The 23,368-nt window shown below is 42.5% G+C and overlaps 4 non-coding genes across 4 annotated transcripts; all 4 read right to left on the reverse strand.

The window, feature by feature from the left end:
* Window positions 1-13,631: 13,631 nt before the first annotated feature.
* TRNAR-UCG (transfer RNA arginine (anticodon UCG)) lies at window positions 13,632-13,704 on the reverse strand. Its single transcript has one exon. It is a non-coding gene; the product is annotated as a tRNA-Arg (tRNA).
* A 1,750-nt stretch (window positions 13,705-15,454) lies between these two features.
* Window positions 15,455-15,527, reverse strand: TRNAR-UCG (transfer RNA arginine (anticodon UCG)). The gene has a single exon. It is a non-coding gene; the product is annotated as a tRNA-Arg (tRNA).
* Window positions 15,528-19,104: 3,577 nt separating this feature from the next.
* On the reverse strand, window positions 19,105-19,177 carry TRNAR-UCG (transfer RNA arginine (anticodon UCG)). Its single transcript has one exon. It is a non-coding gene; the product is annotated as a tRNA-Arg (tRNA).
* A 3,579-nt stretch (window positions 19,178-22,756) lies between these two features.
* On the reverse strand, window positions 22,757-22,829 carry TRNAR-UCG (transfer RNA arginine (anticodon UCG)). The gene has a single exon. It is a non-coding gene; the product is annotated as a tRNA-Arg (tRNA).
* Window positions 22,830-23,368: the final 539 nt, after the last annotated feature.

A 23,368-nucleotide genomic window follows, 5' to 3' on the forward strand; every position in this document is an offset into this window, starting at 1 on the left:
CCTCCCAGCCATCGTATCCGAGAAGGGCTCCATGGACGTCGGATCAAGATCCAGGTTTACCCCGGTCGAAGGATTTTCATCTCGAAAAAACGACTAAGTCCAAAGGTAAAAGTCTCCACCGAGGAAACCCACATCGCGTATCCGGACAAGGGCTCCAGGAGGTCGGATTCAACTGGCAGGTTCGTCCCGGTGAAGAAAAACTTCAAAATAAAGACTAAGTCAGAAGGTAACTTTTTGACCGAGGCGTCCCGCGACCTGTAGCCGAGCAGGGCTCCATCGCGGTCGGCCTGAAAGTTTGACTTTGCCCCGGTCCTGGTGCAACCAGATGACCCGATTGGCGCTTTTTGTTTCTAAGCGCTAGAAAAGTAATAATTCTTTAAAAATTCATATCTCCGGTTCCCCTGAACCGATTTTAATCGTTTTTGTGTCATTTTAAAGATAAAAATATAAGCTATTTTTATAAATTGGTTTTGGATTTTTAAACTGTTTCCTGTGTTTTATTTAATTACTGTTTTGTGATATTTGAATGCTTTACACTTTGTCTCCTAAGTTAAGCCTTGACGCTCGTTGCCAAGCTACCAAGGGTTGAGCTGGGATTAATTTACTGAGACCTAACTGTACCTATGTGGAGGTTAGTGGCTTGTTGCTAGGTGTAGGTACCTACCTGCCCTACCAATAACCCATTTTCCAACACATATCTTATGCTGTGCTTTTTTGCCGTTAATCCTCCTTTCTTCTTTTACTGAATACTCTGTTTTATGCTGCAATGGTATTTTTGGATTATTTGAAAAGAGAATGAAACTGCTTTGACAGTAGTTCAGACTTCCCATTTCTTGACTTGCTAATTTGCTCCCTGAATTAGCTTATACAAGTGACATGAACAGGGCCTTGACCTAAGCACGTACCTGAAAGCCTGTCACCACCTCTAGAAATAAAATTCGCAGCAGCTCAAAACATTAATTTTGAAAGAGAATATTTCAAGTGAGTCCAAGTTTAATTTCAATAAAGAAAGTTGTATAAAATGACACGCTGCACATTTGGGTAACCAGCATGACTCTTTTCAGTGAAGAAGTGGAATGGTTCTGTTGCAATATACTATCACCCTGGTAAGCTGCTACGAGGAAGAGTAAACAATATGATTAGGTTTCAGCAAAAATGTATTAGTTCAGGGTGTGCACCTCAGATAGACTTAAACTTACACACCCTGGTCTGTGAGAGTAGTGCCCTATCCATTGCGGCATTGAGGGTAATCTGCAAGACAGAGTTCCAAAATCATCCTTTCATCTCAGTTCATGGCCACATACAGTATTTCTTCAGTCATTCGTTTCACTTTTCTGTCTTTAATTAAACTGACCATTTTAAACCTCCGGCACCCACCACTTCAATCTTACCGTTTTTGTGCTATCATAGGGCCTTGGAACTTTTGGCAAGTGGACAGAAGCAGTCAGAGAACCACATCACAATGCATACTCCTTTGCCTGATACCTTTCACAACAAACTGCTCTTGGAAAAAGACGTTAACCGGTCCTTGCTCTCAGACAGACACAGAAAGCCTATCACCACCTCTACGAACATATTTCAATCAAACCAATATATATCATTCAACAATTATGCCTCTGTATCAATATAACTACAACTCGAGACAGAAAGGAATTTAAAAAACAATCTGCCCATTTGAATAACCAGCAGAGTTTTAAGGACGTACAAATTGGAATGTGACAATTTCAGAGTTCCTCATTCATAAGAAGTCTGTGAGATAGTATCTCAGAAAGATCTCAAGTTTATAGCAAAAATGGTTGTAAGGATGATTTTTACCACACAATTGCAACTAGGTGCCTCAATCTGCAAGAGACCAGTCCTTGACAGATTACGCAACTGGGGCAACAGCAAAGGCAGCAATTGTGTCAATCCTTTATGATTCTTCTCTAGTACTATACTTTTTCTGAGGGACAATTTGCATTATTCCTGGAGAAAATCATAGAGCTTCTACCCATGCATAGTTTCTGCTTTCTGCACGCACACACTCCCTGCACTGAATCTACCCACAGTTCTGTTCGGAATGATTGTGCCATGTCATATTGTTGTGTACGTATTGCATATCCGTGGCATTTATGAAGAGGTACTTTGGTATGGCAGAAAGACAGAAAAGTAGCAATGCTGAAGGCATAACGTGACTGATTGTGCAGTTTGCATTGGGCTTTCTTAATGAGTGAGAGTGAAAGGAGTATTGTAAGAGTTTGTTTCCAGTTTGTATGTAAAGATAAGTTGGGTGCTGTGAGAAAAAGACTCAACTATGAACGGACTCGAACCCTCAATCTTCTGATCTGAAGTCAGACGCCTTATCCATTAGGCCACATGGTCACTGACTGCAATATTTTTGGGTGTTTAGGGTTAGGTGGTATGAATGGATGTGGAACATATCAATTACAGTTGCGCAGGACAGGATCCCATACCGTTCTTGATCTTCTTTCCATCAAAGGAGTTTTTTCAAACAATATCTAGATAATTTCCAAAGTTTCATATCTTATGCTGTGCTTTTTTGCCATTAATCCTCCTTTCTTCTTTTATTGAATACTCTGTTTTATGCTGCAATGGTATTTTTGGATTATTTGAAAAGAGAATGAAACTGCTTTGACAGTAGTTCAGACTTCCCATTTCTTGACTTGCTAATTTGCTCCCTGAATTAGCTTATACAAGTGACATGAACAGGGCCTTGACCTAAGCACGTACCTGAAAGCATGTCACCACCTCTAGAAATAAAATTCACAGCAGCTCAAAACATTCATTTTGAAAGAGAATATTTCAAGTGAGTCCAAGTTTAATTTCAATAAAGAAAGCTGTATAAAATGACACGCTGCACATTTGGGTAACCAGCATGACACTTTTCAGTGAAGAAGTGGAATGGTTCTGTTGCAATATACTATCACCCTGGCAAGCTGCTACGAGGAAGAGTAAACAATATGATTAGGTTTCAGGAAAAATGTATTAGTTCAGGGTGTGCACCTCAGATAGACTTAAACTTACACACCCTGGTCTGTGAGAGTAGTGCCCTATCCATTGCGGCATTGAGGGTAATCTGCAAGACAGAGTTCCAAAATCATCCTTTCATCTCAGTTCATGGCCACATACAGTATTTCTGCAGTCATTCGTTTCACTTTTCTGTCTTTAATTAAACTGACCATTTTAAACCTCCGGCACCCACCACTTCAATCTTACAGTTTTTGTGCTATCATAGGGCCTTGGAACTTTTGGCAAGTGGACAGAAGCAGTCAGAGAACCACATCACAATACATACTCCTTTGCCTGATACCTTTCACAACAAAGTGCTCTTGGAAAAAGACGTTAACCGGTCCTTGCTCTCAGACAGACACAGAAAGCCTATCACCACCTCTACGAACATATTTCAATCAAACCAATATATATCATTCAACAATTATGCCTCTGTATCAATATAACTACAACTCGAGACAGAAAGGAATTTAAAAAACAATCTGCCCATTTGAATAACCAGCAGAGTTTTAAGGATGTACAAAGTGGAATGTGACAATTTCAGAGTTCCTCATTCATAAGAAGTCTGCGAGATAGTATCTCAGAAAGATCTCAAGTTTATAGCAAAAATGGTTGTAAGGGTGATCTTTACCACACAATTGCAACTAGGTGCCTCAATCTGCAAGAGACCACTCCTTGACAGATTACACAACTGGGGCAACAGCAAAGGCAGCAATTGTGTCAATCCTTTATGATTCTTTTCTAGCACTATACTTTTTCTGAGGGACAATTTGCATTATTCCTGGAGAAAATCATAGAGCTTCTACCCATGCATAGTTTCTGCTTTCTGCACGCACACATTCCCTGCACTGAATCTACCCACAGTTCTGTTCAGAATGATTGTGCCATGTCATATTGTTGTGTACGTATTGCATATCCGTGGCATTTATGAAGAGGTACTTTGGTATGGCAGAAAGACAGAAAAGTAGCAATGCTGAAGGCATAACGTGACTGGCTGTGCAGTTTGCATTGGGCTTTCTTAATGAGTGAGAGTGAAAGGAGTATTGTAAGAGTGTGTTTCCAGTTTGTATGTAAAGATAAGTTGGGTGCTGTGAGAAAAAGATTCAACCATGAAGGGACTCGAACCCTCAATCTTCTGATCCAAAGTTAGACGCCTGATCCATTAGGCCACATGGTCACTGACTGCAATATGTTTGGGTGTTTAGGGTTAGGTGGTATGAATGGATGTGGAACATATCAATTACAGGTGCACAGGACAGGATCCCATACCGTTCTTCATCTTCTTTCCATCAAAGGAGTTTTTTCAAACAATATCTAGATAATTTCCAAAGTTTCATATTGTGAGAAAACAGGGCTGATTGCAGAGGCCCCATAACTTTTTGCCTCCATTTTCCTCTTTTTGCTGGTGTTTTCCTGACTTTGATGGTGCCCTGGGTACTGCTAACCAGTCCCAGGGCCTGTGCTCTGTGTAAAATGGATATGCAAATTAGGCTAATTATAATTGGCTAAGTTAACCTACCTATAAGTCCCTAGTATATGGTAGGGCATGTAGGTTTAGGGACCACAGCATAGGTGGTGCACACCTAGGTGCACTGCTGAGGTGCCCAGTGTCATTTTAAAAGCAAGCCTGCCTTGCTGGCTGCTTTTAAATTAAAGTTATATGCAAATTCGACTTTGGAATTAAAGGTACTTCCAAAGTCTTAAACTACCTTATTTTTACATATAAGTCACCCCTAAGGTGTGCCCTATGTGCCCCTAGGGCTGGGTGCCATGTAACTATAAGCAGGGACTTTATAAAAATAGATTTATAAGCCCTGGTGAGGTAAAAACAGCCAAATTCGTTTTTCCCTCATTGAAGTAAATGGCCTTCATAGGCTAGAATGGGCAGACTTTATTTTACATTTTAAAGTCTCCTTAAATGTTACATACCAAGAATTTGGTATCAAATTAATTGTTGTACTAAATCCCACAACTTCCAGTTGTTGGATTTAATATAACTTGTTCAGGTAAAAAGTTTAGACTTTACCTAAAAAGTTGCCAATTTCAGCTCTGCATTGTTTTTGCTGCTGTGCTCTGATTGGCCAGCCTGCAGCAGCTTCTGCCAGGCTGCCTTGATGAGGTGTGAAGTGGCCAGGCTTCACACAAAGGAATGTGCTTGGGGGAGAAAGGCAGGAAGGGGGAGGGCTGCCAAACTGGTCTTCAAAGGCAGAGAAGGACATTTGCAGCACCCAGCAACACCCCCACATCCTGCAACCCCAGACAATTAGGTGCCCCCTTGATTAGATTAGGAGAGGGCAGGAGAGGGGTGTGTTTATGATTTTTAGCCACACCAGTGGGTGGGCTCAGCCAGATGTAACCTCCAAAAATCAGATTCATCCATGTTGGATTTTTAGAGACTGTTGCCTTCTGGGATGGATTTTTGCCACACTTCCCAGGAAGTGGTCATCACAGGGGGACGACCCTGTCCCTGATTGGAGAACCAGGGCCCCCCTGCTTTTCACCCAGGAGCAAGGATAAAACTGGCAGACCTGCACCCACACCTCAGATCCCCTCCAGAATTCAACAAGAAAGGAACTAAAGAAGAAGAAGGACTGCCCTGCTGGACCCCTGGCCTGCACCTGGAACCTGCACTCAGAAGGACTGCACCAGCTGCACACTTGGGCTTCACCACAAGAAGGACTTTGCCTGGCTTCAACTGGTTCAAGGAGGGACTCCCTGTTTGCTACAGGTGAAAAATTGCTAAACCAGAGTCCCCTGCACCAACTCCTGAAGAAAGCGACCAGCTGACCACTGTCCAGTGGCCAAAAAGGAGTTTGCGCCAGGTGCATTCTGGGAGTTGAAGTCCGCACCCCCCAAAGACCATCACAGAACTTCTGGACCCTTGGGGTGAGCTGTGGACCCCAAAAGAAGCTTAAAAGAACATCTGGGTGAAGCCCCAGAAGTTTGGAAAAGATTTGAGAATTTTGGGAAAAAAGCTCCAGAGAGGGACCGACCCGCCGCGGAAATTCTAGCCGGCTTGCCTCAACCGCGACCCGGCCTGACTTCGTGGTTCGTCCCGGTAAAGAAAAACATCCAAAAAAGAGACTAAGTCCGAACGTAAAAAGTTGACCGGGACCTCCCAGCCATCGTATCCGAGAAGGGCTCCATGGACGTCGGATCAAGATCCAGGTTTAACCCGGTCGAAGGATTTTCATCTCGAAAAAACGACTAAGTCCGAAGGTAAAAGTCTCCACCGAGGAAACCCACATCGCGTATCCGGACAAGGGCTCCAGGAGGTCGGATTCAACTGGCAGGTTCGTCCTGGTGAAGAAAAACTTCAAAATAAAGACTAAGTCAGAAGGTAACTTTTTGACCGAGGCCTCCCGCGACCTGTAGCCGAGCAGGGCTCCATCGCGGTCGGCCTGAAAGTTTGACTTTGCCCCGGTCCTGGTGCAACCAGATGACCCGATTGGCGCTTTTTGTTTCTAAGCGCTAGAAAAGTAATAATTCTTTAAAAATTCATATCTCCGGTTCCCCTGAACCGATTTTAATAGTTTTTGTGTCATTTTAAAGATAAAAATATAAGCTATTTTTATAAATTGGTTTTGGATTTTTAAACTGTTTCCTGTGTTTTATTTAATTACTGTTTTGTGATATTTGAATGCTTTACACTTTGTCTCCTAAGTTAAGCCTTGACGCTCGTTGCCAAGCTACCAAGGGTTGAGCTGGGATTAATTTACTGAGACCTAACTGTACCTATGTGGAGGTTAGTGGCTTGTTGCTAGGTGTAGGTACCTACCTGCCCTACCAATAACCCATTTTCCAACATAATTGGAAGCAGCGACGGGATCCTGTACTTGTGTTCAATATCACGTTACAGTTTTAGGTAAAACAAATTAAAAATCCTTTAAATTGTCCTAGTGAAAAAATTGTTTTTAATTTTTAATTTGGATTAATTTCAATTATTGAATTTTTGTAATTTTTCTAAATTCTTGTTTCCAATTTTTGCAAAAAGTTTTTGTTGACACAAAACTAGGGAACCATGGAGCTTGATCTGGCTAGCCTACCCACACTGACAGTAGTCCAGCTTAGGGGGTTGTGTATTGAAAGAGGGTTGCCTGCAACCACTGATCTCAGGAAGCAAATCCTGATCACATCCCTGACAGCATGGGCTGAGGCCCAAGAGGTAGAGTCAGAAGAAGCTCCAGAGGAGGGAGAAAGAAGGGAGGATGCAAGCTCTAACCACTCAGGGGAGGGAAGGCATCTGAGCCTAAGTGAGGATGAGGAAGAACGGTCCTCAGTAAACACAGTCACTAGGGGCAGATCCAAAGCTAGTGGTGGGAAGGGGGTCCTTTCAGGAGGAGAGAACCCATCCATCAGAGAAAGAGAGCTGGAGGCCCAGCTAGCATACATAGCTTTGGAAGCAGAGAAGCTGGCCCTAGAAAAGAAAAAGTGGGCATACAAAGAGAAAAGAGATGGAAGCAGCGATAAAGAAGCTGAGGTGTCCATGGGTGGGGGAGTTTGCCCCAGATTACCCAAGGGGGTAGTTCCTGCTTATGTAGAGGGGGATGACATAGATAAGTGGCTGGGGGCCTTTGAGAGGGCACTCCAAATGAGAAGGGTTAGGCCTCAATACTGGGGTTCCCTTTTGTGGGAGTTGGTCCCCAACTCAGGGAGGGATAGGCTTCTGACCTTAAGGGGGGAGGAGGCAGATTCATACCCTAGTATGAAGAGGTGCTTAGCCAAGAAGTTTGGTCTGACCCCAGAGCAATATAGAATGAAGTTCAGGGACACCCAGAAGGTCAGTACCCAGTCTTGGGTTGACTTTGTGGACATTTCACTAAAGGCACTAGAGGGCTGGATTATTGGTAACAAAGTAGATACTTATGAGGGGTTATACAATCTGATCATGAGAGAGCACATCTTGACCAATTGTATCCAAGAAAGGTTACGCCAGCATCTAGTGGACTCTAAGCAGACCAACCCTAGAGAGCTAGGGGAGGCAGCTGATGAGTGGTTGAGAACCAGGGTGGTTGTCAAGTCCCAGGGGGGAGACTCCAAGAAGGGGGGGACAGGTCCCCAAAAACCTAAGGAGGGAGGTGGTAAGCCCACCACAGAGACTCCCTCTGTACCCCAGAACCCTAAGAAGGAGGAGAGTAAATCCCACTCCCACTCTGACAAGCAGAGACAGGGAGACCCAGGGTTAAAAAAACTCTTGGACAGTAGGGCTTGCTTTGACTGTCAGCTGACAGGTCACTTCAGAGGAGATGCAGCCTGTCCAAAGAAGGTGGTTAGCACTGGGCTGTCCAGTGTAGCCATAGAGGAGGATTCCTCAGATGATGAAGTCCTCCTAGCATTGTGCTGGGAGACAGGACCAGATGGTAAGCTGGTGATCCCTGAGGGTGGGAGTAGGCACTTCCACCACATTCAAGTGAATGGGATCCCTACCACTGGCCTGAGAGACACCTGTGCCAGTCACACTATAGTGAGTGACCGGTTAGTGACCCCAGACATGTATGTCCCAGGAAAGACAATGAAAGTCAGGATAGCCACAGGGGAGGTCACCTCCAAACCTGTAGCCATAGTGCCCCTAGAGAGGGAGGGTATCCTTGACTGGATTAGGGTGGTAGTCAGTGCTGACCTTCCCCTAGATTGTATCCTGGGCAATGACCTCCCAGAGGTGAGTCTGGTCACAGATGGGGTGGTCGCCCAAGGCGCCCCCCCAACCCAAAGTCCTGGGGAGTCAGTCCCTACAGTTAGGAGACAGGGGTCCCCAAGAAAAGGAAAGAAGAAAAGGAAGGGTAGGCCACTCTTAAAGAGAGTTCCAGGGAGCCAAAGGCCTTCTGCCCCAGTAGGGGGGGAGCCCAGAGTTGGTACTGGTGAGGCCTCACCTGACCCCAAGGAAGTCCTGAGTAGTCAGGCAGCTGTCCAGATGCAAGGTGTTGCCCCTGCACTGACAGAAGGGAGAGTGGAAGGAGGGTGTCTGCCACAGGAGGTGGTAGCCCCCCACTCTAGACAGCAAGAGGGGTGCCAGGACCCCAAAGTTGCCCTTAAAGCAGCTCAGCCACCTGTCAGTGGAGAGCTTAGGGTGTGGTTCTGGGTACTGACAGCTGTCAGTAGCCTCTGCTGGGTGCTAGCCTTCCTGGCAGCACTGTACTTGGCCTGGGAGGCAGACCCCAGGGCCAATAGCAAAGTAGGCCCCCTGACCCTATTGGTCATGGTGGGGTTGCTCAAGTGTTGGGTGACCTCTTTGGGTAAGCTAGGTGTTGCCCTAGCAAAGTTTGGAGTAGGGGAGGTGGGCACCTCACTACCCAAGTTGGCAGAGAGAAAGGAGGAAGACCCCCCTAGAGGAAAGTTTCAGTTTGAGTTGGGTCCTTTTACTGTTGGGATGGCTTCACTACCCATAGGGAGTGACCCTGACAGGAGGATATAAGGCAGAGTAGGCCCTGCAAAGGGACAGCCAGTTTTCTTCACTGTCTTCCTCGCCTAACAAGCCAGGAAGACTCTCCCAGGGTTGGGCTGAGTCTCCTGGGCGTGTGGGCTGGGGGGGGGGGGGTTGTGTGAGAAAACAGGGCTGATTGCAGAGGCCCCATAACTTTTTGCCTCCATTTTCCTCTTTTTGCTGGTGTTTTCCTGACTTTGATGGTGCCCTGGGTACTGCTAACCAGTCCCAGGGCCTGTGCTCTGTGTAAAATGGATATGCAAATTAGGCTAATTATAATTGGCTAAGTTAACCTACCTATAAGTCCCTAGTATATGGTAGGGCATGTAGGTTTAGGGACCACAGCATAGGTGGTGCACACCTAGGTGCACTGCTGAGGTGCTCAGTGTCATTTTAAAAGCAAGCCTGCCTTGCTGGCTGCTTTTAAATTAAAGTTATATGCAAATTCGACTTTGGAATTAAAGGTACTTCCAAAGTCTTAAACTACCTTATTTTTACATATAAGTCACCCCTAAGGTGTGCCCTATGTGCCCCTAGGGCTGGGTGCCATGTAACTATAAGCAGGGACTTTATAAAAATAGATTTATAAGCCCTGGTGAGGTAAAAACAGCCAAATTCGTTTTTCCTCATTGAAGTAAATGGCCTTCATAGGCTAGAATGGGCAGACTTTATTTTAAATTTTAAAGTCTCCTTAAATGTTACATACCAAGAATGTGGTATCAAATTAATTGTTGTAATAAATCCCACAACTTCCAGTTGTTGGATTTAATATAACTTGTTCAGGTAAAAAGTTTAGACTTTACCTAAAAAGTTGCCAATTTCAGCTCTGCATTGTTTTTGCTGCTGTGCTCTGATTGGCCAGCCTGCAGCAGCTTCTGCCAGGCTGCCTTGATGAGGTGTGAAGTAGCCAGGCTTCACACAAAGGAATGTGCTTCGGGGAGAGAATCTCCCCTCAGCAGATGGTGAGGCAGGAAGGGGGAGGGCTGCCAAACTGGTCTTCAAAGGCAGAGAAGGACATTTGCAGCACCCAGCAACACCCCCACATCCTGCAACCCCAGACAATTAGGTGCCCCCTTGATTAGATTAGGAGAGGGCAGGAGAGGGGTGTGTTTATGATTTTTAGCCACACCAGTGGGTGGGCTCAGCCAGATGTAACCTCCAAAAATCAGATTCATCCATGTTGGATTTTTAGAGACTGTTGCCTTCTGGGATGGATTTTTGCCACACTTCCCAGGAAGTGGTCATCACAGGGGGACGACCCTGTCCCTGATTGGAGAACCAGGGCCCCCCTGCTTTTCACCCAGGAGCAAGGATAAAACTGGCAGACCTGCACCCACACCTCAGATCCCCTCCAGAATTCAACAAGAAAGGAACTAAAGAAGAAGAAGGACTGCCCTGCTGGACCCCTGGCCTGCACCTGGAACCTGCACTCAGAAGGACTGCACCAGCTGCACACTTGGGCTTCACCACAAGAAGGACTTTGCCTGGCTTCAACTGGTTCAAGGAGGGACTCCCTGTTTGCTACAGGTGAAAAATTGCTAAACCAGAGTCCCCTGCACCAACTCCTGAAGAAAGCGACCAGCTGACCACTGTCCAGTGGCCAAAAAGGAGTTTGCGCCAGGTGCATTCTGGGAGTTGAAGTCTGCACCCCCCAAGGACCATCACAGAACTTCTGGACCCTTGGGGTGAGCTGTGGACCCCAAAAGAACCTTAAAAGAACATCTGGGTGAAGCCCCAGAAGTTTGGAAAAGATTTGAGAATTTTTGGAAAAAAGCTCCAGAGAGGGACCGACCCGCCGCGGAAATTCTAGCCGGCTTGCCTCAACCGCGACCCGGCCTGACTTCGTGGTTCGTCCCGGTAAAGAAAAACATCCCAAAAAGAGACTAAGTCCGAACGTAAAAAGTTGACCGGGACCTCCCAGCCATCGTATCCGAGAAGGGCTCCATGGACGTCGGATCAAGATCCAGGTTTACCCCGGTCGAAGGATTTTCATCTCGAAAAAACGACTAAGTCCAAAGGTAAAAGTCTCCACCGAGGAAACCCACATCGCGTATCCGGACAAGGGCTCCAGGAGGTCGGATTCAACTGGCAGGTTCGTCCCGGTGAAGAAAAACTTCAAAATAAAGACTAAGTCAGAAGGTAACTTTTTGACCGAGGCCTCCCGCGACCTGTAGCCGAGCAGGGCTCCATCGCGGTCGGCCTGAAAGTTTGACTTTGCCCCGGTCCTGGTGCAACCAGATGACCCGATTGGCGCTTTTTGTTTCTAAGCTCTAGAAAAGTAATAATTCTTTAAAAATTCATATCTCCGGTTCCCCTGAACCGATTTTAATCGTTTTTGTGTCATTTTAAAGATAAAAATATAAGCTATTTTTATAAATTGGTTTTGGATTTTTAAACTGTTTCCTGTGTTTTATTTAATTACTGTTTTGTGATATTTGAATGCTTTACACTTTGTCTCCTAAGTTAAGCCTTGACGCTCGTTGCCAAGCTACCAAGGGTTGAGCTGGGATTAATTTACTGAGACCTAACTGTACCTATGTGGAGGTTAGTGGCTTGTTGCTAGGTGTAGGTACCTACCTGCCCTACCAATAACCCATTTTCCAACACATATCTTATGCTGTGCTTTTTTGCCGTTAATCCTCCTTTCTTCTTTTACTGAATACTCTGTTTTATGCTGCTATGGTATTTTTGGATTATTTGAAAAGAGAATGAAACTGCTTTGACAGTAGTTCAGACTTCCCATTTCTTGACTTGCTAATTTGCTCCCTGAATTAGCTTATACAAGTGACATGAACAGGGCCTTGACCTAAGCACGTACCTGAAAGCCTGTCACCACCTCTAGAAATAAAATTCACAGCAGCTCAAAACATTCATTTTGAAAGAGAATATTTCAAGTGAGTCCAAGTTTAATTTCAATAAAGAAAGTTGTATAAAATGACACGCTGCACATTTGGGTAACCAGCATGACTCTTTTCAGTGAAGAAGTGGAATGGTTCTGTTGCAATATACTATCACCCTGGTAAGCTGCTACGAGGAAGAGTAAACAATATGATTAGGTTTCAGCAAAAATGTATTAGTTCAGGGTGTGCACCTCAGATAGACTTAAACTTACACACCCTGGTCTGTGAGAGTAGTGCCCTATCCATTGCGGCATTGAGGGTAATCTGCAAGACAGAGTTCCAAAATCATCCTTTCATCTCAGTTCATGGCCACATACAGTATTTCTTCAGTCATTCGTTTCACTTTTCTGTCTTTAATTAAACTGACCATTTTAAACCTCCGGCACCCACCACTTCAATCTTACCGTTTTTGTGCTATCATAGGGCCTTGGAACTTTTGGCAAGTGGACAGAAGCAGTCAGAGAACCACATCACAATGCATACTCCTTTGCCTGATAGCTTTCACAACAAACTGCTCTTGGAAAAAGACGTTAACCGGTCCTTGCTCTCAGACAGACACAGAAAGCCTATCACCACCTCTACGAACATATTTCAATCAAACCAATATATATCATTCAACAATTATGCCTCTGTATCAATATAACTACAACTCGAGACAGAAAGGAATTTAAAAAACAATCTGCCCATTTGAATAACCAGCAGAGTTTTAAGGACGTACAAATTGGAATGTGACAATTTCAGAGTTCCTCATTCATAAGAAGTCTGTGAGATAGTATCTCAGAAAGATCTCAAGTTTATAGCAAAAATGGTTGTAAGGGTGATTTTTACCACACAATTGCAACTAGGTGCCTCAATCTGCAAGAGACCAGTCCTTGACAGATTACGCAACTGGGGCAACAGCAAAGGCAGCAATTGTGTCAATCCTTTATGATTCTTCTCTAGTACTATACTTTTTCAGAGGGACAATTAGCATTATTCCTGGAGAAAATCATAGAGCTTCTACCCATGCATAGTTTCTGCTTTCTGCACCCACACACTCCCTGCACTGAATCTGCCCACAGTTCTGTTCGGAATGATTGTGCCATGTCATATTGTTGTATACGTATTGCATATCCGTGGCAATTATGAAGAGGTACTTTGGTATGGCAGAAAGACCGAAAAGTAGCAATGCTGAAGGCATAACGTGACTGATTGTGCAGTTTGCATTGGGCTTTCTTAATGAGTGAGAGTGAAAGGAGTATTGTAAGAGTGTGTTTCCAGTTTTTATGTAAAGATAAGTTGGGTGCTGTGAGAAAAAGACTCAACCATGAAGGGACTCGAACCCTCAATCTTCTGATCCGAAGTCAGACGCCTTATCCATTAGGCCACATGGTCACTGACTGCAATATGTTTGGGTGTTTAGGGTTAGGTGGTATGAATGGATGTGGAACATATCACTTACAGGTGCGCAGGACAGGATCCCATACCGTTCTTCATCTTCTTTCCATCAAAGGAGTTTTTTCAAACAATATCTAGATAATTTCCAAAGTTTCATATCTTATGCTGTGCTTTTTTGCCGTTAATCCTCCTTTCTTCTTTTATTGAATACTCTGTTTTATGCTGCAATGGTATTTTTGGATTATTTGAAAAGAGAATGAAACTGCTTTGACAGTAGTTCAGACTTCCCATTTCTTGACTTGCTAATTTGCTCCCTGAATTAGCTTATACAAGTGACATGAAGAGGGCCTTGACCTAAGCACGTACCTGAAAGCCGGTCACCACCTCTAGAAATAAAATTCACAGCAGCTCAAACATTCATTTTGAAAGAGAATATTTCAAGTGAGTCCAAGTTTAATTTCAATAAAGAAAGCTGTATAAAATGACACGCTGCACATTTGGGTAACAAGCATGACTCTTTTCAGTGAAGAAGTGGAATGGTTCTGTGCAATATACTATCACCCTGGCAAGCTGCTTCGAGGAAGAGTAAACAATATGATTAGGTTTCAGCAAAAATGTATTAGTTCAGGGTGTGCACCTCAGATAGACTTAAACTTACACACCCTGGTCTGTGAGAGTAGTGCCCTATCCATTGCGGCATTGAGTGTAATCTGCAAGACAGAGTTCCAAAATCATCCTTTCATCTCAGTTCATGGCCACATACAGTATTTCTGCAGTCATTCGTTTCACTTTTCTGTCTTTAATTAAACTGACCATTTTAAACCTCCGGCACCCACCACTTCATTCTTACCGTATTTGTGCTTTCATAGGGCCTTGGAACTTTTGGCAAGTGGACAGAAGCAGTCAGAGAACCACATCACAATACATACTCCTTTGCCTGATACCTTTCACAACAAATTGCTCTTGGAAAAAGACGTTAACCGGTCCTTGCTCTCAGACAGACACAGAAAGCCTATCACCACCTCTACGAACATATTTCAATCAAACCAATATATATCATTCAACAATTATGCCTCTGTATCAATATAACTACAACTCGAGACAGAAAGGAATTTAAAAAACAATCTGCCCATTTGAATAACCAGCAGAGTTTTAAGGACGTACAAATTGGAATGTGACAATTTCAGAGTTCCTTATTCATAAGAAGTCTGTGAGATAGTATCTCAGAAAGATCTCAAGTTTATAGCAAAAATGGTTGTAAGGGTGATTTATACCACACAATTGCAACTAGGTGCCTCAATCTGCAAGAGACCAGTCCTTGACAGATTACACAATTGGGGCAACAGCAAAGGCAGCAATTGTGTCAATCCTTTATGATTCTTCTCCAGTACTATATTTTTTCTGAGGGACAATTTGCATTATTCCTGGAGAAAATCATAGAGTTTCTACGCATGCATAGTTTCTGCTTTCTGCACGCACACACTCCCTGCACTGAATCTACCCACAGTTCTGTTAAGAATGATTGTGCCATGTCATATTGTTGTATACGTATTGCATATCCGTGGCATTTATGAAGAGGTACTTTGGTATGGCAGAAAGACAGAAAAGTAGCAATGCTGAAGGCATAACGTGACTGATTGTGCAGTTTGCATTGGGCTTTCTTAATGAGTGAGAGTGAAAGGAGTATTGTAAGAGTGTATTTCCAGTTGGTATGTAAAGATAAGTTGGGTGCTGTGAGAAAAAGACTCAACCATGAAGGGACTCGAACCCTCAATCTTCTGATCCGAAGTCAGACGCCTTATCCATTAGGCCACATGGTCACTGACTGCAATATGTTTGGGTGTTTAGGGTTAGGTGGTATGAATGGATGTGGAACATATCAATTACAGGTGCGCAGGACAGGATCCCATACCGTTCTTCATCTTCTTTCCATCAAAGGAGTTTTTTCAAACAATATCTAGATAATTTCCAAAGTTTCATATCTTATGCTGTGCTTTTTTGCCGTTAATCCTCCTTTCTTCTTTTATTTAATACTCTGTTTTATGCTGCAATGGTATTTTTGGATTATTTGAAAAGAGAATGAAACTGCTTTGACAGTAGTTCAGACTTCCCATTTCTTGACTTGCTAATTTGCTCCCTGAATTAGCTTATTCAAGTGACATGAACAGGGCCTTGACCTAAGCACGTACCTGAAAGCCTGTCACCACCTGTAGAAATAAAATTCACAGCAGCTCAAAACATTCATTTTGAAAGAGAATATTTCAAGTGAGTCCAAGTTTAATTTCAATAAAGAAAGCTGTATAAAATGACACGCTGCACATTTGGGTAACCAGCATGACTCTTTTCAGTGAAGAAGTGGAATGGTTCTGTTGCAATATACTATCACCCTGGCAAGCTGCTACGAGGAAGAGTAAACAATATGATTAGGTTTCAGCAAAAATGTATTAGTTCAGGGTGTGCACCTCAGATAGACTTAAACTTACACACCCTGGTCTGTGAGAGTAGTGCCCTATCCATTGCGGCATTGAGGGTAATCTGCAAGACAGAGTTCCAAAATCATCCTTTCATCTCAGTTCATGGCCACATACAGTATTTCTGCAGTCATTCGTTTCACTTTTCTGTCTTTAATTAAACTGACCATTTTAAACCTCCGGCACCCACCACTTCAATCTTACCGTTTTTGTGCTATCATAGGGCCTTGGAACTTTTGGCAAGTGGACAGAAGCAGTCAGAGAACCACATCACAATACATACTCCTTTGCCTGATACCTTTCACAACAAACTGCTCTTGGAAAAAGACGTTAACCGGTCCTTGCTCTCAGACAGACACAGAAAGCCTATCACCACCTCTACGAACATATTTCAATCAAACCAATATATATCATTCAACAATTATTCCTCTGTATCAATATAACTACAACTCGAGACAGAAAGGAATTTAAAAAACAATCTGCCCATTTGAATATCCAGCAGAGTTTTAAGGACGTACAGATTGGAATGTGACAATTTCAGAGTTCCTCATTCATAAGAAGTCTGTGAGATAGTATCTCAGAAAGATCTCAAGTTTATAGCAAAAATGGTTGTAAGGGTGATCTTTACCACACAATTGCAACTAGGTGCCTCAATCTGCAAGAGACCAGTCCTTGACAGATTACACAACTGTGGCAACAGCAAAAGCAGCAATTGTGTCAATCCTTTATGATTCTTTTCTAGTACTATACTTTTTCTGAGGAACAATTTGCATTATTCCTGGAGAAAATCATAGAGCTTCTACCCATGCATAGTTTCTGCTTTCTGCACGCACACACTCCCTGCACTGAATCTACCCACAGTTCTGTTCGGAATGATTGTGCCATGTCATATTGTTGTGTACGTATTGCATATCCGTGGCATTTATGAAGAGGTACTTTGGTATGGCAGAAAGACAGAAAAGTAGCAATGCTGAAGGCATAACGTGACTGATTGTGCAGTTTGCATTGGGCTTTCTTAATGAGTGAGAGTGAAAGGAGTATTGTAAGAGTTTGTTTCCAGTTTGTATGTAAAGATAAGTTGGGTGCTGTGAGAAAAAGACTCAACCATGAACGGACTCGAACCCTCAATCTTCTGATCTGAAGTCAGACGCCTTATCCATTAGGCCACATGGTCTCTGACTGCAATATCTTTGGGTGTTTAGGGTTAGGTGGTATGAATGGATGTGGAACATATCAATTACAGTTGCGCAGGACAGGATCCCATACCGTTCTTGATCTTCTTTCCATCAAAGGAGTTTTTTCAAACAATATCTAGATAATTTCCAAAGTTTCATATCTTATGCTGTGCTTTTTTGCCATTAATCCTCCTTTCTTCTTTTATTGAATACTCTGTTTTATGCTGCAATGGTATTTTTTGATTATTTGAAAAGAGAATGAAACTGCTTTGACAGTAGTTCAGACTTCCCATTTCTTGACTTGCTAATTTGCTCCCTGAATTAGCTTATACAAGTGACATGAACAGGGCCTTGACCTAAGCACGTACCTGAAAGCCTGTCACCACCTCTAGAAATAATATTCACAGCAGCTCAAAACATTAATTTTGAAAGAGAATATTTCAAGTGAGTCCAAGTTTAATTTCAATAAAGAAAGTTGTATAAAATGACACGCTGCACATTTGGGTAACCAGCATGACTCTTTTCAGTGAAGAAGTGGAATGGTTCTGTTGCAATATACTATCACCCTGGCAAGCTGCTACGAGGAAGAGTAAACAATATGATTAGGTTTCAGCAAAAATGTATTAGTTCAGGGTGTGCACCTCAGATAGACTTAAACTTACACACCCTGGTCTGTGAGAGTAGTGCCCTATCCATTGCGGCATTGAGGGTAATCTGCAAGACAGAGTTCCAAAATCATCCTTTCATCTCAGTTCATGGCCACATACAGTATTTCTGCAGTCATTCGTTTCACTTTTCTGTCTTTAATTAAACTGACCATTTTAAACCTCCGGCACCCACCACTTCAATCTTACCGTTTTTGTGCTATCATAGGGCCTTGGAACTTTTGGCAAGTGGACAGAAGCAGTCAGAGAACCACATCACAATACATACTCCTTTGCCTGATACCTTTCACAACAAACTGCTCTTGGAAAAAGACGTTAACCGGTCCTTGCTCTCAGACAGACACAGAAAGCCTATCACCACCTCTACGAACATATTTCAATCAAACCAATATATATCATTCAACAATTATGCCTCTGTATCAATATAACTACAACTCGAGACAGAAAGGAATTTAAAAAACAATCTGCCCATTTGAATAACCAGCAGAGTTTTAAGGACGTACAAATTGGAATGTGACAATTTCAGAGTTCCTCATTCATAAGAAGTCTGTGAGATAGTATCTCAGAAAGATCTCAAGTTTATAGCAAAAATGGTTGTAAGGGTGATTTTTACCACACAATTGCAACTGGGTGCCTCAATCTGCAAGAGACCAGTCCTTGACAGATTACACAACTGGGGCAACAGCAAAGGCAGCAATTGTGTCAATCCTTTATGATTCTTCTCTAGTACTATACTTTTTCTGAGGGACAATTTGCATTATTCCTGGAGAAAATCATAGAGCTTCTACCCATGCATAGTTTCTGCTTTCTGCACGCACACACTCCCTGCACTGAATCTACCCACAGTTCTGTTCGGAATGATTGTGCCATGTCATATTGTTGTATACGTATTGCATATCCGTGGCATTTATGAAGAGGTACTTTGGTATATCAGAAAGACAGAAAAGTAGCAATGCTGAAGGCATAACGTGACTGATTGTGCAGTTTGCATTGGGCTTTCTTAATGAGTGAGAGTGAAAGGAGTATTGTAAGAGTGTATTTCCAGTTTGTCTGCAAAGATAAGTTGGGTGCTGTGAGAAAAAGACTCAACCATGAAGGGACTCGAACCCTCAATCTTCTGATCCGAAGTCAGATGCCTTATCCATTAGGCCACATGGTCACTGACTGCAATATGTTTGGGTGTTTAGGGTTAGGTGGTATGAATGGATGTGGAACATATCAATTACAGGTGCGCAGGACAGGATCCCATACCGTTCTTCATCTTCTTTCCATCAAAGGAGTTTTTTCAAACAATATCTAGATAATTTCCAAAGTTTCATATCTTATGCTGTGCTTTTTTGCCGTTAATCCTCCTTTCTTCTTTTATTGAATACTCTGTTTTATGCTGCAATGGTATTTTTGGATTATTGGAAAAGAGAATGAAACTGCTTTGACAGTAGTTCAGACTTCCCATTTCTTGACTTGCTAATTTGCTCACTGAATTAGCTTATTCAAGTGACATGAACAGGGCCTTGACCTAAGCACGTACCTGAAAGCCTGTCACCACCTCTAGAAATAAAATTCACAGCAGCTCCAAACATTCATTTTGAAAGAGAATATTTCAAGTGAGTCCAAGTTTAATTTCAATAAAGAAAGTTGTATAAAATGACACGCTGCACATTTGGGTAACCAGCATGACTCTTTTCAGTGAAGAAGTGGAATGGTTCTGTTGCAATATACTACCACCCTGGTAAGCTGCTACGAGGAAGAGTAAACAATATGATTAGGTTTCAGCAAAAATTTATTAGTTCAGGGTGTGCACCTCAGATAGACTTAAACTTACACACCCTGGTCTGTGAGAGTAGTGCCCTATCCATTGCGGCATTGAGGGTAATCTGCAAGACAGAGTTCCAAAATCATCCTTTCATCTCAGTTCATGGCCACATACAGTATTTCTGCAGTCATTCGTTTCACTTTTCTGTCTTTAATTAAACTGACCATTTTAAACCTCCGGCACCCACCACTTCAATCTTACCGTTTTTGTGCTATCATAGGGCCTTGGAACTTTTGGCAAGTGGACAGAAGCAGTCAGAGAACCCCCATCACAATACATACTCCTTTGCCTGATACCTTTCACAACAAACTGCTCTTGGAAAAAGACGTTAACCGGTCCTTGCTCTCAGACAGACACAGAAAGCCTATCACCACCTCTACGAACATATTTCAATCAAACCAAAATATATCATTCAACAATTATGCCTCTGTATCAATATAAATACAACTCGAGACAGAAAGGAATTTAAAAAACAATCGGCCCATTTGAATAACCAGCATAGTTTTAAGGACGTACAAATTGGAATGTGACAATTTCAGAGTTCCTCATTCATAAGAAGTCTGTGAGATAGTATCTCAGAAAGATCTCAAGTTTATAGCAAAAATGGTTGTAAGGGTGATTTTTACCACACAATTGCAACTAGGTGGCTCAATGTGCAAGAGACCAGTCCTTGACAGATTACACAACTGGGGCAACAGCAAAGGCAGCAATTGTGTCAATCCTTTATGAGTCTTCTCTAGTACTATACTTTTTCTGAGGGACAATTTGCATTATTCCTGGAGAAAATCATAGAGCTTCTACCCATGCATAGTTTCTGCTTTCTGCACGCACACACTCCCTGCACTGAATCTACCCACAGTTCTGTTCAGAATGATTGTGCCATGTCATATTGTTGTATACGTATTGCATATCCGTGGCATTTATGAAGAGGTACTTTGGTATGGCAGAAAGACAGAAAAGTAGCAATGCTGAAGGCATAACGTGACTGATTGTGTAGTTTGCATTGGGCTTTCTTAATGAGTGAGAGTGAAAGGAGTATTGTAAGAGTGTGTTTCCAGTTTGTATGTAAAGATAAGTTGGGTGCTCTGAGAAAAAGACTCAACCATCAAGGGACTCGAACCCTCAATCTTCTGATCCGAAGTCAGACGCCTGATCAATTAGGCCACATGGTCACTGACTGCAATATGTTTGGGTGTTTAGGGTTAGGGGGTATGAATGGATGTGGAACATATCAATTACAGGTGCGCAGGACAGGATCCCATACCGTTCTTCATCTTCTTTCCATCAAAGGAGTTTTTTCAAACAATATCTAGGTAATTTCCAAAGTTTCATATCTTATGCTGTGCTTTTTTGCCGTTAATCCTCCTTTCTTCTTTTATTGAATACTCTGTTTTATGCTGCAATGGTATTTTTGAATTATTTGAAAAGAGAATGAAACTGCTTTGACAGTAGTTCAGACTTCCCATTTCTTGACTTGCTAATTTGCTCCCTGAATTAGCTTATACAAGTGACATGAACAGGGCCTTGACCTAAGCACGTACCTGAAAGCCTGTCACCACCTCTAGAAATAAAATTCACAGCAGCTCAAAACATTCATTTTGAAAGAGAATATTTCAAGTGAGTCCAAGTTTAATTTCAATAAAGAAAGTTGTATAAAATGACACGCTGCACATTTGGGTAACCAGCATGACTCTTTTCAGTGAAGAAGTGGAATGGTTCTGTTGCAATATACTATCACCCTGGTTAAGCTGCTACGAGGAAGAGTAAACAATATGATTAGGTTTCAGCAAAAATGTATTAGTTCAGGGTGTGCACCTCAGATAGACTTAAACTTACACACCCTGGTCTGTGAGAGTAGTGCCCTATCCATTGCGGCATTGAGGGTAATCTGCAAGACAGAGTTCCAAAATCATCCTTTCATCTCAGTTCATGGCCACATACAGTATTTCTTCAGTCATTCGTTTCACTTTTCTGTCTTTAATTAAACTGACCATTTTAAACCTCCGGCACCCACCACTTCAATCTTACCGTTTTTGTGCTATCATAGGGCCTTGGAACTTTTGGCAAGTGGACAGAAGCAGTCAGAGAACCACATCACAATGCATACTCCTTTGCCTGATACCTTTCACAACAAACTGCTCTTGGAAAAAGACGTTAACCGGTCCTTGCTCTCAGACAGACACAGAAAGCCTATCACCACCTCTACGAACATATTTCAATCAAACCAATATATATCATTCAACAATTATGCCTCTGTATCAATATAACTACAACTCGAGACAGAAAGGAATTTAAAAAACAATCTGCCCATTTGAATAACCAGCAGAGTTTTAAGGACGTGCAAATTGGAATGTGACAATTTCAGAGTTCCTCATTCACAAGAAGTCTGTGGGATAGTATCTCAGAAAGATCTCAAGTTTATAGCAAAAATGGTTGTAAGGGTGATTTTTACCACACAATTGCAACTAGGTGCCTCAATCTGTAAGAGACCAGTCCTTGACAGATTACACAACTGCGGCAACAGCAAAGGCAGCAATTGTGTCAATCCTTTATGATTCTTCTCTAGTACTATATTTTTTCTGAGGGACAATTTGCATTATTCCTGGAGAAAATCATAGAGCTTCTACCCATGCATAGTTTCTGCTTTCTGCACCCACACACTCCCTGCACTGAATCTGCCCACAGTTCTGTTCGGAATGATTGTGCCATGTCATATTGTTGTATACGTATTGCATATCCGTGGCATTTATGAAGAGGTACTTTGGTATGGCAGAAAGACAGAAAAGTAGCAATGCTGAAGGCATAACGTGACTGATTGTGCAGTTTGCATTGGGCTTTCTTAATGAGTGAGAGTGAAAGGAGTATTGTAAGAGTGTATTTCCAGTTTGTCTGTAAAGATAAGTTGGGTGCTGTGAGAAAAAGACTCAACCATGAAGGGACTCGAACCCTCAATTTTCTGATCCGAAGTCAGACGCCTTATCCATTAGGCCACATGGTCACTGACTGCAATATGTTTGGGTGTTTAGGGTTAGGTGGTATGAATGGATGTGGAACATATCAATTACAGGTGCGCAGGACAGGATCCCATACCGTTCTTCATCTTCTTTCCATCAAAGGAGTTTTTTCAAACAATATCTAGATAATTTCCAAAGTTTCATATCTTATGCTGTGCTTTTTTGCCGTTAATCCTCCTTTCTTCTTTTATTTAATACTCTGTTTTATGCTGCAATGGTATTTTTGGATTATTTGAAAAGAGAATGAAACTGCTTTGACAGTAGTTCAGACTTCCCATTTCTTGACTTGCTAATTTGCTCCCTGAATTAGCTTATTCAAGTGACATGAACAGGGCCTTGACCTAAGCACGTATCTGAAAGCCTGTCACCACCTGTAGAAATAAAATTCACAGCAGCTCAAAACATTCATTTTGAAAGAGAATATTTCAAGTGAGTCCAAGTTTAATTTCAATAAAGAAAGCTGTATAAAATGACACGCTGCACATTTGGGTAACCAGCATGACTCTTTTCAGTGAAGAAGTGG

Source organism: Pleurodeles waltl, chromosome 4_1, assembly GCF_031143425.1.
Source record: "Pleurodeles waltl isolate 20211129_DDA chromosome 4_1, aPleWal1.hap1.20221129, whole genome shotgun sequence".
NCBI lineage: Eukaryota > Metazoa > Chordata > Amphibia > Caudata > Salamandridae > Pleurodeles > Pleurodeles waltl.